This window comes from Humulus lupulus, chromosome X (assembly GCF_963169125.1).
Source record: "Humulus lupulus chromosome X, drHumLupu1.1, whole genome shotgun sequence".
Lineage (NCBI taxonomy): Eukaryota > Viridiplantae > Streptophyta > Magnoliopsida > Rosales > Cannabaceae > Humulus > Humulus lupulus.
The window spans coordinates 99,990,607-100,001,253 of NC_084802.1; positions in this window are offsets into that span (position 1 = coordinate 99,990,607).

Genomic DNA, 10,647 nt, shown 5'->3' on the forward strand with positions numbered 1-10,647 from the left:
TATCTTTTTGTTTATTATTTTAATTAATTCAAATTTAAATTTAAATAAAGCCCATTAAGTTTTCTATATAAAGAATATGATATTTAGGGTTTTCATAAGTCAGTCTCAATTGATTCATTGGGTAAGTGAAAACCTAGACACTCTAATCCCTTCTTAGCCACTATCTCTTCTTCTCTTCTAGATCTCTATCTCATGTATTAAGAACCAGCCCACACTAGTTCTAGGTTGATTAGAGGTTTGGTGAGGAAGACTATGTTGCTGATCTAGTTCAATCTCTTGATAATACTCTGCTACAGAAAGGAATTAAGGGCTAGAGAGATTGAAGGATGGAGTTGTTCCAATTCCGCTGCGTATTCGTAAGTTTCTACATCTTTGTGTTTATGTTAATTTACGAATCTGATGTTCATATGTATGTCATGTTATTCTATGTTTCTATTATGTGTTAGGAAAAATAATAGGAAGCATGCATCTATATTTAAATTCCAAGATCCAACAGTTTCTTGTTATTTCTTTAACCTTTGTGAATTTTCGAATTAAACATTGATTATTGTCATAATCATGTACCTTAGATTGATGATTCAGACGAGGAGTTTGAAATATTATTTGGTGATACTTCTTCATCAAGCATGGAATTAATTGGTCAAGTTCTCATGCTTAATTGATTACATGAGATGCAAAAATCTCAACAGATTAGACGACCACTATGCACTTCAGATATGTCTGGACGTCAACATTTACTTGAGCTGCTAAATGAACACCCTGATAGATTATTTTACACAATTAGAATGGACATTAATACTTTTATATCTTTATGTCGTCGATTAGTTGAAATGGAAGTCATAAAACATGGCAAGGTAATTAGGGTTGAAGAAGCTGTTGTCATGTTTCTATGGATAGTTACACACAACCAACGAGTTAGAATTGTGGCCGAAAGATATCAACATTCAGGAGAAGTTGTTTGTCATTAGTTTGGTAGAGTGCTAGATGCATTGTCTTTTTTAGGAAATGAAGTAATAAGACTTCTTTACTTTAACACTATGCAAGCAGAAATTCAAAATAGTTCAAAGTATTTCCCATGGTTTAAGGTAAATTTTATTTATTAATTTTAATAAAATACTAGTTATAATTCATATCAATTTAATTGTTGTTGGCAATGATTTATCTGAATTGTTCTGTAGGATTGTGTTTGAGCAATTGATGACACTCATGTAAATGCAGTTCCACCAACTCTAAAACAACTTGCATTTAGAGGAAGAAAAGTAGATGTAACACAAAATGTAATGGTTGCATGCTCCTTTAATATGATGTTTATTTATGTCTACGCTGGATGGGATAGAACAACCAATGATTCCTGAGTGCTTCTTGATACAATGAGAAAAGATGATAACTTTCCTATGCCACCACAAGGTATTAAAATAAACTAATTTTGATACATTATAATTTTCTTTCAAATGTTCTTATTAATAATTTCTTTTAATATAGAAAAATATTATGTTGTTGATTCTGGTTATCCAAATATGCCTGGGTTTCTAGCACCATATCGTGGTGAACGTTATCACTTGCGTCGTTTTAGAGGAAGAGGGAGTCATCCTAGAGGTGCGATGGAGTTATTCAATTATAGACACTCATCATTGCGTAATGTGATTGAACGTTGTTTTGGACTTCTAAAAGCCATGTTTCCAATTTTGAAGTCAACGCCTCCATACTTGCTTGGAAAGCAACGTCGAATACCAATAGCATGTTGTGCTATCCACAACTGGATTAGAATGCATTCTATTAATGATGAAATGTTTGAACAATATTCAGTTGATGCAGAACTGTAGAAGATATTGAAGGAACTGAAAGCCAATCTAATACAACAACAGAAAACCAACAAGAAGGAGATGAATCAGGAATTTCAGAAACACCATAGTTGAATTTCAGTCAAGCTTATATGGCCCATATGGAAAATGTTAGAGATGACATTGTTGGACAAATGTGGCTTAGTTATAACAACAATGCTTAGATAATTGAAAAAAAATGTAACTTTAATTTAGAAAAAAACCAAAATTAGTGACAATGCAATATTATTATGAATTTAATCAATGTAGTATTATTAAATTTTAATTTTGATTTATCAATATTATTAATTTTTATTTAATTAAATCTATTTGATAAATCAAAATTCAATATCATACAACCTATATATATATAATATAAAATTAAAATAATTTTCACATTGAGTTGAACCAATCACATATTCCGTTTCTGTTATATTTTCAAATTTACTACTAATCACAGATTCAGTTTTTTAAAATTCAAAAACAGTTTGCAGACAGTGAACAAATTACATTTTCAGAAACATGTTTTCAATAACTAAATTCAGATTTTCATTTCAGAATCACAATTTTAGAAAACTCAATTTTCCAATCGTGAACTAATCATTCCCTTAGACTTTACTTTTCTACTAAGAAAACTTAGAATTTTTACTCAACACAAGCTAAGAATTCTATGGATTTCACTGAATTATTAAATATTAAGAAATACAATTATATATTCACTCAATATATATATATATTACTTAATTCTATTATAAAAATACCACTTAACCTCAATTAAATAAATTAATTACTTAATTTTATCAAAAAAAAAAAAATTGGAAAAGAAAAAATGGAAGACGATAGATTATCTACATACTAATAACAAGATTATTGATTACATATGTTTAAAAAATAGCAAAGTTAAAAAAATACTTAAATATAACAAAAAAAATGTAGTTTAATACATATGGTAAATTATCATAATTATTTTATTAGATGGAGCTATACCATAATAATTAAAAGATAAAATTTTTAGAAATACTAAATTCAATTTATTGATTTTTTAAGGATAATCTAATTAAATATTTAAATTGCACAACTTTTAATAAAAAAAAATACCATACTGAATAAATATATGAAAATTACAATTAACCCTCTCAATGAGCCAATAAAAAAGTATGAAAAAGTGATGCAAGTCTTCCAAACAAATAAAGATGATAGATATCTATACTATACAAATGTGAATAAGCTAGTGAAGTTCATTATTCATTCCTTCTTTTTTGTCATTTTCGGTATTTACTTCACTCCGATATCATTTTTGCAAGCTTTGTTCTTCACAGGTTGGAACTATCACCAACTTTTTATATATAAATACATGAAAAATCTTATTATATGAACATGCCCCATAGCTGGACTATTAAGTGCTACATCTTCATAATATATAATGTATATATATAATATATGATGGCGCTATATATATAATATCTATATTAATGTATTACACTGCCGATTATGTTCACTTATGTTTTTTATTAATCAAATTTGCATCAGTATATTAAAGAAAAAAACAAATTGTTTGTACGTGTTGACGCTGTTTTTTGTCAACTTAAATCCAAAAAGCATTAAACAAAGATTCAGGAAATAGGGAAAGAACAATAGAATTTTTATGTGGTTCAACAGTTAAAATTTGTCTAGTCCATGAGTCAATATTATTAATTCGTGATACTCTCTCAAAGCAGAATATTCTTAGTACAATATTGTGCCCCTCCACAAATGAAATTCTCCAGGCTATTTATAGACCTGGTTGATAAAATATTTTCCCCCTATTTTGGGAAGTTGCAATTCACATTTGAAATAAATATACCTCACAAAAAATTGAAATAAATATAAATAAATACATTAATTACATAATATCCCATCATAATTTGGATTTAATATCAGATAACAACAAATCTCTAAGGAATAGGGATCTCCTAGCCGTTGTCGTGTTCAAAATGCGTTGCTGACCTCAAACGCAAAGTTTACACGCTTTTCAGATCGACCAATACTTCGAGCTCATTATTCTAGTCAGCCTCCTCTTTAGCTAGTGATTTTATCGAGCTCAATCTTCGGGAACCAATGTCTTTGAGTTTGCAACTAAGACTCGAATAATACTCATATGCATCGAAGAAAATTCGTTCTTTCGAGATACTTAAGCTCGAGCCTTCTGAATTTGTGCTCGATCGCCAACAAGAACAAGTTAGGAATTATTTTTTATTTATTTAATTTATAGTATTAATTTAACCATTGAAAAATATAAATTAATTTTTTATTTAACGGGTTTCGTGTTTTGGCACGAAAAATAACAACTAGTATACTAATAATGAAGAACGTGATTTAATCTTTCTGCATAAAAACATAAACTGCCTCATCAAAATTTGTTAAGGAAAATGCATTTACGCCCCTAGTGAAAAGTGCTATTTAGTCCTTTAATAATTATATAAATTACTTAATTTTAGAAAAAATAAATAAATGAAAGATATTAAAATAGAAGGACAAAATTTGGAAACCGAAAAATGGATGACAACAGTACCCACCCTTAGGTTACGTTTGGTGGAAACATTTGGAATGGATTCCAATTCCATTGTTTGGTTTCATTTGTTTCTCTAGATTTCCCTATCCATTGGATTATCAATTCAAATAAGGGTAGGTAACTATTTGGTACCTTGTATTTTTGCAAAGTATTATTTTAGTATTCTCTGTTTTCAATAATGCTCATATGGTATCTTATATTTTAAAATCGTACATATTTGGTACCCTAAACTCAAATTTAATTAATAAAATTTTACCAATTTAATCAAACTGCTGTCAATTATGTAAGTTCCAAATTTAATTACTTAATTACATATAACTGATGACAGTTTGATCATATTGACAAAATTTTATCTATTAAATCTGAGTTTAGGGTATTAAATATTTATAATTTTAAAATACAAGATACCATATAAACATTATTGAAATTGAAAATAGAAGGTACTAAAATGATACTTTGCAAAAACATAAGGTACCAAATAAGTAAATTCCCTTCAAATAATAAGTATAGTAATTCTCATTCAATAAAAAATTGGGCGGAAAAGTGATTCTTTTCCAATACAATTATAATAGGACTCTTTTGCCCATATTTTATTTTCCAAAGTTAGCATATATGTTTATTCTCACTTTTAAATGAAGAATGAAAAGAAATATGAGGAACACATGCACCACTGTGAATGAGGGTCCTTCATAATAAATAAAGAATAAAAAAAACTCAATCATACAATAATTTATAACTACTATATACTTAATCTTTTTTTTTCTAAAATAATTTCAATAATTACTGTATCTTTTTTAAAGATTAACCATTCTATTTTTTTTACCTAAAAAAAGTATTGTATTTTTAATATAACACGTGTTATCCCCATTTCCTGCATTAAGTCGGGACGGTGGTCTAGGCCCACTAACCAGGCAATTGGAGTTGGGCCCAGCCCAGGCTCGCTTGGCAGGGAATGACCGGCATCGACGACCCAAGTGTGGGTCCAGACCCGGACGGTGTCCAGGAAGGATGATCCAGGACGATCATCCGGGAGACGTACAACTGTTCGGGGCTACGGTCGAAATGTATGCAAACGGTCCCGGAGCCTGGTAAACAATCCGGGCCCTATGGAGACGATCCGGGCCTACGGTAAACGAAGAGGGACAGAGGTAAACGAACCCGGGTCAAGTCCTCAGGGTTGGCAGGATAAAGCATCCATGACCATGAATCTGCCCCATGACGCGTGGGGGTTGTCCCCACTTTTCACCTGCGGAAAAGGCCACCTCGGGATTGCGCGCCGCTGGTTCAGACTTGCGCTACCACTACACTGACTAATTTTGTCCCCTGAATCTGCCTCGTAACTCAGAATGCCCAGACCAAAAGCCTCATTTTGTCGGGTGAAATATAGGCTTTGGGCTGCCCCAGTTGGCTTTGATCATTCTTTGTCTTTCATATTTTTATCCTTTGTATTGGGCTTCCGATAGAGAAGCAAGCAGTATTTATATCCTTGTTGGGCCCAGGTCAGCTCGACCCAGGCCCAGTGCTCCTGTGAGCCTATAAATACAGGTGACAGAGCACTGGAGAAATGAGCTCTTTTTGGCTTGTATACAGTTACTCTGCTAAAACATAGAGATAAACTCCATTGTTATAGACTTTCCAAGCTCTAATACAATTGTCTCATGGACTAAGGCTCATTAACGCCCCAACCACGTAAAAATCTTGTTTATATCTTCCAAATCCCTCATCATTAATCTTGCTTAATTTTTATTAATATCGTTTCCGAAAATCTCTGGTCCAGGCCCCGGGTCAGCACCCGAAACTGATGAACCTCCCTATCACCTTCACGGAGGACGACGCCCGCAACGTCCATTTCCCGCACCATGACCCGCTGGTCATAGACGCACAGATCGCCAACAAGCTGGTGTCTCGGGTGCTGGTGGACGACGGGAGCTCCGTCAACATCTTGTTCAAGTCCACCTTCACCGCGATTGGATTGACCGAAGCGGATCTGGCATCATGCCCAACCCAAATCTATGGCTTCAACGGAGACGCGTTACTCCCCATGGGAAAGATCCAGTTGCCCGTAACATTGGGGAGTGAGTTGCAGCACTCGTTCAAGTTCTGCACCTTCGTAGTGGTGGATTGCCCCACTGCTTACAATGTCATTTTTGGCCGGCCCGCACTAGTCGAGTTCGGGGCAATCACCTCCATCCATCATCTTTGCATGAAGTTCCCTTCCGGCAACGGAGGGGTGGGGACAATCCGGGGAGATCAGAAGAGCGCCCGAGCACGTGATCAGCGCCGCATTGGTGTGGGAGGAGGAAAAGACCCAGCTCCCGATATACTACGTGAGTAAACGATTATTGGGCGCTGAGTCTCGATATCCGCTAATCGAAAAACTGACTTTTTGCCTGCTGATGGCGTCCCGAAAACTCCGGCCTTACTTCCAGGCCCACGCCATTAAAGTCCTGACCAACCACCCCTTGCGGCAAGTGTTGCAGAAGCCTGAGTCGTCGGGAAGACTCCTAAAGTGGGTCATGGAGCTAAGTCAGTTCGATATAGCCTACATTCCTAGGGTCTCCATCAAGGGGAAAGCCCTAGCCTACTTCATCGTGGAGTGTTCCGGGATCACCCAGGGGGACGATCCCGCAGCCCCCGCGGCACCCTTATGGAAGGTGTTCGTTGACGGGGCCTCGAATGAGAATGGGGCCGGGATCATCTTGGTATCACCCCAGGGACACCAGTTGAAAAACGCCATGCGTTTCCAATTCAAGGCATCGAACAATGAAGCTGAGCACGAAGCCATGCTGGCCGGGTTGCGCCTGGCCCGGGAGGTAGAGCCACGAACTTGGAGATCTACAGCGATTCCCAGCTGGTCTTCAGGCAAGTCTCGGGGGAATATCAAACCAAAGGAGAGAGAATAGCGACTTATGTGACTCAGACGAGAGAGATGCTGCAGGCGTTCAAAAAGCACTCCATCTGCTAGATCCCTAGAGAGCAAAATGTGTTCGCGGACACACTAGCAAAGCTGGCCACCGACGCCGAAGCAGAGCTGGCCGAATTGGTCCCCCTTAACCATCTCCCCATCCAAAGCATCTGAGCCTCCGCGATCAACGCCATTGACCACTCCACGTCTTGGATGGGACCTCTTATCTGCTATCTGACAACCAGTGAGGTGCCAGCAGATAGGGCCGCGGCCAGGAAGCTTCAGTACCAGGTCCACAGATATGTCATGATGGATAGAAAGCTCTATCACCAGGGGTTGTCCATGCCTTACCTCAGGTGTGTGTCCGGGACAGAACTGAGCGCCATCATGCATGAAGTGCACGAAGGCTTCTGCGGTGTAATGACCCAACTACTCTAGACTTTGGACCATTAATGACTACTCTACATAGACACTAATTTTTTTTATAAAACTTACAAGTGAAATAATCATAATCTTCATTAAAAACTTGTAAAACAAATGTTAAACTACATAAGATTTAAAGTAGGATATGGTGTCCCATTGTCTTTAAAATAAAAACAAAACATAATTTTAAATAAATGGATTACATAATAAAGTGTGGAAAATACATATAAAATTTAAATAAACTTCATCCTCGAATTGAACGCTCGGTCCATCGATTCCATCCCGCCTCAATACACAACCCCAAGCTTCCAAGAACCTTTCCCGCCACCAAAGCTATTTTCCTGCACATATAAACATAAAGGAGTGAGCCTAATGCCCAACAAGGAAAACCTAACACGTAAACCATATACATAAAATTCATAACGCAACAAATAATAAAACATGTCATAAACATATGTCACACATACTATAATGGCCATTATTACTTGGGGCTCGTAAACTAAACAAGTCATATGCCCATTAGATTTGTGGGGCTTGCTAGCTAAGCAAGTAATATGCCCATAAATTTATTGGGGCTTGTTAGTTATACAAGTCATATGTCCAAGTCTACAACATACATAACATAACACATAAATCATAAGTTAACATAACACATAAATCATAAGATAACATATAATATCCTATCCTATTTTCTTTACCAAAAATACCGGGATATGTGAACAGGTTTGGGATTTTGGGACACTCCTAAAAACCATCAAAGAGAGGTGAGTATACTTAAAGAAAAAGGGATGAAAATAATGAAAGAACTATATCATCGAAAGATACTTACCAAGAACCTTATATTCAAGATCTTAGATTTCCTAACTAAGAATAAAGAATAAAGTTAGGATGTTGAGTAGAAAACTATAAGAACTTAAGGAAAACAATACCAAAATGAGCTAGAGTTTGGAATACCTTGAATGCTTCTATGGCCGATCTATACCTTGAACCGAAATGTGCTATAAACCTTACTTCCCAAGTGTTTGGTAAGCTTATAATCCCCAACCTAAGTGTTTAAGCACTCAAAAATAACCTAGCAGCTTGCAGCCTCTGAACTTAGCTTGATGAATGAATAAATGGCTGGGTACTAGGTCCTATTTATAGAGTTCAAGAATGAAAAGATCTTCATTTAACTTGAATAAAATAATGACTTTTTAAGTGAAAAATATTTGAATTATCGTTCAGCAGAGTCTGAAGACTCGGTTAGAAAGATGCTGGACTTATCAAGAGGTTAAAGATTAAAATGAGAACGTTTTCAAAAACATTCAAAAATCTATCAAAGGAGTCAATATATCGCCCCTAGTAGGCGATATATCACCTGGGACAGTATGCCCGAGGCTCGTCGAGGTGATCGTGCGAAGTTACGTGTTTTTCGTATCCCCGTGTTGCGATATATCGCCCCCTATAGCTGCGATATATCGGCATACGCTGAATATTTAAACACGAAATTGCACATTTTCAGCCTAATTTGAATTGAGTAAATAGCTTTGACTAAGTCCTCTAACGATTTCAAAGCTGCTGATAGACCCTAGGATATTCAAATATTAATCTTAATAAACTTATTCCTAAAAAATACTTAATTATCATTAAACATACATATGACAAGTGTTACTATCTTATTGGGTCTATCTAAACCTTATAATATAATAAATATCACCATCAATATCAGTCATATTAATCAAACCTTAGGTTAAAATTAATATTCTTAAACTATAGGTTAAACTTAGAAAATCTACAAGTGTTACTACGAGTGTCCAATTAAATCCCGGTCTGAACCAAAATCCACAGTCATAAAAATACTACAATTATTACTATTATTGGTACTATCTAACTAGCTAAGTAAAATTCTTGGACTCTACATGCGGAGATCATACAGCCAGACCCAGTCTATCCAAAAAGATCCTGCGCCAAGGATATTTCTGGCCGACCATGAAGAAAGATTGTATTGACTACGTCCGCAACAATATAGTGTGTCGATACGGCCTCCCCTAAAAAATTGTATCCGATAATGGGAAGCAGTTCGACAGCGTCCACTTCACAGATTTTTGTGAAAGACATGGTATCGTCAAAAGCTTCTCCACGGTCGCCAGGCCCCAAGCAAACAAGCAGGCAGAAGCCGTCAACAAAATCTTAAAAGGGACGTTAACGAAAAAACTCCAAGCCTGCAAGAGCAAATGGCTCGAAGAGCTACCTCGCGTGTTATGGGCTTACCGGACCACTGACCGGACATCCACCGGGCACACTCCTTACTCCATGGTCTATGGATGCGAAGCCGTCATCCCCATCGAAATGACCATCCCGTCTCACCGAAGAGACACGTATGATCCCGCCTAGAACTACACTTTACTCCAGGAATGACTAGATGTCATTGAAGAGATCCGGGAAGAGTCACAAGTGCATCTGAAGATGTACCAGGGCAAGATCGCTCGGCATTTCAACTCAAAAGTAAAAATCCGAAGGTTCGAAACCGATGACCTAGTCCTGCGAAGAGTCTTCCCTTTTACCCAAGATCAGGGAGTAGGGGTTTTGGGCCTGAATTTGGAAGGGTCGTACAAGATCCAACATGAAGTGTGCCCGGGGACATACCGTTTAAATGGCTCGATGGCACGGAAGTCCCAAGAGCCTGGAATGCGGAACATCTCCGTAAATACTATCAGTAGTCAGGAGAACGTGTTCCATTTTTGTATTTTCATTGTAAATAATGGACGCCTCAGGGTGATCCCTTGAATAATAAATATGGCGTGTGCAAAACGCCATAAAGAAATGTTATCAATCAATGAAAATTTTACTCAAGTAACCCCAGACCAGTCTCCGCTCACTTGTGGGGGGTATCCCCGGTATGAGCAAATACCAGGCGGGGCGCAAGCCTCAGGCTAGTCCCGACCCGGACCGAAAATTTCCGGGGGATA